Here is a 4,772-nt window from a genome sequence, read left to right as displayed (position 1 = left end):
ATGTGACAGGCAAACCCGTGTAAGGACAACATATATTCATTCCTAATTGATCACATTTAGGTATAGATTTCAGTCCTAGGCCGGTTGTCTATTGCATGAGAGAACTGGCAACCTTCTACAAATGATGGTCAATTGAGAAATAAGATTCGGTAGATCATTTACATTGAAGAACCTTACAAAGAAACCAAAACTCCTAGAACATCCCTTTTTATCAAAGCCCTTATTCTTATTTGTTATTCTTTCATTTCTATGTTTTACTTTGCTTAGTTGCATTCAGCTTTTGAAAACCAATTGATTAGTTGTTTAGATAATTCGCGTTGATAAATCTTTAGTGGTTATTTCAGTCCCTGTGAATACGATATCTTTTATTATTACTTACGATATTTTCGTACACTTGCGGAGAGTCAACATGTTTTTGGCACCGTTGTCGGGGACTGTGCTATAACATTAGGGATTATCAATTGAGTTAGACTAAACATAACTTTTCTTTTCTTTTCATTAGCATAGTTGTAACTAATCTTTAGAATTCTGTTTTCATAATTTTTTTCTTGTATAACTTTCTACTTCTTGTAAATTCTAATTCTGCATTTTTTATTTCTAACATTCTAGTCTAACTTTTCTCCGTTTTTATTTTGATTTAGTTTCTTTTTTCTTTTTCTTTATTAAACATATCTTGCAATCTTGTTCTTGTGTATGTGAAGATCAAATGTCGTAAAGGCCTCAAGAATAACAAGAACTTATAAACACATTAGTTGATTATCATATGAATTATTCTAGACATTTTTCTTTTTCCTTTTGTCTTTTCTTTCTTGTTTTCATTATGCACTTTCTTTCTTACAATTTAAATTCTGCATTTTCTTTCTTGGTTTTCAAATTGCATTTTATTTCTTATCTTTGATTCTTCATTTTTGTTTTCTTGAATATCCATGAGCACTAACATGTCAAGCAGACTCATGAGAAATTTTTCTACACCCTTTTCTGCAAGATTTTTATCTCTCATTGTGCAACCTCAAATTGAAGTAAAAAGTTTTCAACTAGACCCAAAATTAATTTTTATGATACAAGGTCACAAATTTGGAGGAGAAGTATCAGAAAGTCCTTATCTGCATCTTGAAACATTTTTAGAGATTTGTGATATGGTGAAATGTGAAGGAGTGTCAGCAGATGCAGTTCGATTGATGGCATTTCCTTTCAGTATCAAGGATAAAGCAAGGACTTGGTTATATTCTCTCCATCCTCAAAGTATCACAAGTTGGGAGCAATTGGAGAAACAATTTCTGAATCATTTTTTTCCTCCAAGCAGAACAGTGTATATGAGGAATTGTATAACAAATTTTGCTCAGGCATATGAAGAATCATTATTTGAAGCATGAGATAGATTTAAGAGTCTTCAAAGACAGTGTCCTCATCATGGTTTTGAAAAATAGTTGATTTTGCACATATTCTATGGGGAATTTCTTTCTCAGACAAGAGTTTATTAGATTCATCAGCTGGAGGTTCTTTTATGGACAAAAGTGTAGATGAAGCATATATGTTAATTGATCAAGTGACATTGAACCTCCATGAATGTTCAAACATAAGTTGGATGAAATCTCCCTCAAACATTCAAGAAGTGCAAGCCATAAATGTTATAGAGTCTGCCAAACAAAGTGTAACTCAACCGTCTATGAGTTTTGAAAATCACAAGTCACAGAACGGGGAGTTCAAACATTTAGGGGCAAAAATTGAAAGTATTGTTTCAAATTGGTTTAAAGAAGATCTCCCTCCTTCGCAGACAAGATCTAGTGAAAAGTGTGATGATGGATTGAGAATTGGAAAAAATTATGAAGAACTTCTGAAGAAGGACATGTTTAGAATTGAGGAGAAGAACAATAGAAGACCACATGAACTCTGTTCCATTATTCCAGGAGGTTCCCAAATGCCACAAGTACCTTTCCCTCAATGATTGATCATACCAACACTAGATAAACAAGTTGAATCTCCTCCGCAAGCTAAAAGGGAATATGGGAAATTAGAAGTACCTTTCCCAAGACCTTCACTAAGGGTTCCTTTTCCACAAAGGTTAGTGGGGGTCAATGAGAACTATGACTTTAAAAAAATTCTGTGACACTTGTAAGGTTGAGTGTAGATTTTTGAATTTGTATAAAGATGAAGACTCTTCAGATGAGGATTGTGAAGATAAAGCAGTGGTAAATAAGTTTTCAGATCTACCTCTAAATTTTATAGGGTGTTGTAGTGACATTAAATTTTCAGATGATGAATGTGATGTGGTAGATCAATTTAAAACTGCAAGTGAAGTTATTGATCCTCCTATAGTTGATTCTCCTATTGAGGATATTGATGTGGGTTTGTTTTTTGATGTTTGTGTTAATGATGTTGATATGGAACAATGTGTAGGGAGATGTGTTGTGGAAGCAGCATCTCAAGAATCACCTCATTTGTCCACACAATCCTTAGATGTTGTTAGAGTTGCAAGGATTGAGCATGTTGTGGACCAATGTATAGGGACTCTTGTAGATATGGTTAAGTCTCAAGAATCACCATCTTTGATATCGCCAACACCTGAGCCAGAGCCAGAACCATCATTTGATTTAGAGGAAGTCATATCCATATGTTTAGAAATATCAGGTATCTCTCAGCAAAGCAAGGTAAGTACTTCTTGTGATCTTTTGAAAAATTTTATAGAGGTACCTATTATTGAATTTGTTGGATGTGATTCAGTTTTTATTTCTTATTCTTCTTATCTTAATATGGTTATGGCTCTATCTTATCTAATATGTTTATGGGAGATTTGTATTTTCTTTGCATGTGTAGATTTCACTTGGGCTAATAATTGGAAGCTCACACTAAACCGTCTTCGACCACCTGAAAGAACTTCAAAGAAGACGAAGATGGAGAGAGCAATACTTTATTTTGTAATTCCTATATTGAAAGCTCCCTCCATAATAAGAGCCCTTGGTAGGAGGATGTTGAAATATCTTACCCCTCCAAGAGCGAGATTTCGCTAAATCTAATGAGGTGGTCGAGCTAATGACCTTAAATAAGCGCTTCTTGGGAGGCAACCCAAGTTCATTTTCTTTGTTTTCATTTGTCTTTAGTTCTTTCTACTTTCATTTCATTCTTTATAATAAACATGTATCCTCTACTTAATTTTTGTTGTCAATCTTCTTTTATAGGGCTCAAAGATTAAGAGGAGTATAACTATATGATGGAGAAGTTAATGACATGGGCATTTGGCATGCATCATTTGGTAACTTCTCTTACTTTTAATCTCCTCCACATTGTTTTTAGTTTTCATTGGGACAATGAAAAGTTTAAGTCTGGGGGATGCATTAGATGCATTTGAATTGCTTTGTTTATTTTTTTTGTTTTTGCGTATGTCTTGCATTTTGTTTTGATATCTTGTGGCATACATCTTGAGAACATCAAAACTTGACTTATATGCTTTCTTGTCTTCAAATTAAAATGTTAGCATGTTCATTATCTAGATTCATGATGTTTGAATGATGCTAGTAGTATGATTAATGTACCTCTTTTCTCTATCTTGGGCAGCATGATATAAGCTAAGTATCATATGAAAATGAGTTTTAGTCTTGGCTTAACCTTAAGTGTTTTATCTTCACTTCACTACTCAATGCTTGAATGGTTGATATCATTGAAATAGTCATGATTCATCTTGTTTGTTTAGTACTTGGTTTCTATGGTGATTTCTCAAACTTCATTTTGGTTACTGGATGAGGCTCAAATCGTGTAAGCTCATTTAGAAAAATCAAAATATCCCAACATTTGTGCTAAAAGTATATTTGTAAATAAGTTTTGCACAATACAAATACTTATAAAAAAAATGAATGAATAAGGGATATAAAAAATAGTTGTCGTGAGTGGAATCTAACAAGTCACCCCTTTGAGATCGATTTAGGTTACTAGGGAAATGACTGCTTAGCTTCTCTTGAGATTGAGCGCGCCTTTGAGACCTTGGGTTGATTGAGAAATATGAACCAAGTGTGTGACAAGTAAGTGCCTATCACTGGTTACTAGTCTATCACCGGAAACATTAGGAATTCAAATTTGATGACGACTTGACTAGGACGTAAATTGAAACTTGAAGAGTTTTGAGTTACCTTACACTGTGCACAAGAGACTTATGCTTGAGCCATACTTAACTTGTTTCCATGATTATGCTTGTTAATGAAATTTTTTTTGATAGAGTTAGGAGAATGCATTAGAGATATGAGAGCATTGTAAAACATATGAATTTAGATTGCAGCATTTTGCTTGAGGACAAGAAAATGTTTAAGTTTGGGGGTATGATGTGCGTAGATTATATACCTTTGTTTAACATGTGTTTGACGCATATTCACATACTTTGCGCATGCTTTATCTATGCATTTTCGTACTTCTAGCTTTCCTTTTAGCATATTTGCTCTCTTTGTTCAGAGATATGCTTTTGTGCATTTTCTGTATACAGGGGTCGAAATTGGTGAAGGATTCATGTTCGAGGCCAAATTTGCAAGCGAAGCTAGAGAGGAAGGAGATGTACCTGAACCTCACACGGCCCTTCCATGGGGAGTTGCCCAGGCCGTGTGGAGATCCTTGGTCGTGTGGCTGTAGCAGAAAAGGAAGTGGCCTCAGCCGTGTGAACCTCACACGGCTGTGCCAAGATTTGAAGCCAAAAGGAGTCAGGCCGTGTACACCACACGACCATGCAAGGTTTCCAGAGATCAAGAAGGCCCTAGCCGTGTAGATCTACACGGGCGTGCAAGGTTTCCAGA

The 4,772-nt window shown here is 34.9% G+C and overlaps 1 non-coding gene across 1 annotated transcript; it reads right to left on the bottom strand.

The window, feature by feature from the left end:
• Positions 1–1,311: 1,311 nt before the first annotated feature.
• On the bottom strand, positions 1,312–1,417 carry LOC121993751. The gene has a single exon (XR_006115395.1). It is a non-coding gene; the product is annotated as a small nucleolar RNA R71 (small nucleolar RNA).
• Positions 1,418–4,772: the final 3,355 nt, after the last annotated feature.

The sequence above is a fragment of the Zingiber officinale genome, chromosome 1B (genome assembly GCF_018446385.1).
Source record: "Zingiber officinale cultivar Zhangliang chromosome 1B, Zo_v1.1, whole genome shotgun sequence".
In the NCBI taxonomy this organism is placed as follows: Eukaryota; Viridiplantae; Streptophyta; class Magnoliopsida; order Zingiberales; family Zingiberaceae; genus Zingiber; species Zingiber officinale.
The sequence above is the reverse complement of the archived record's forward strand: the minus strand, read 5'-3'. Positions and strand labels throughout refer to the sequence as shown.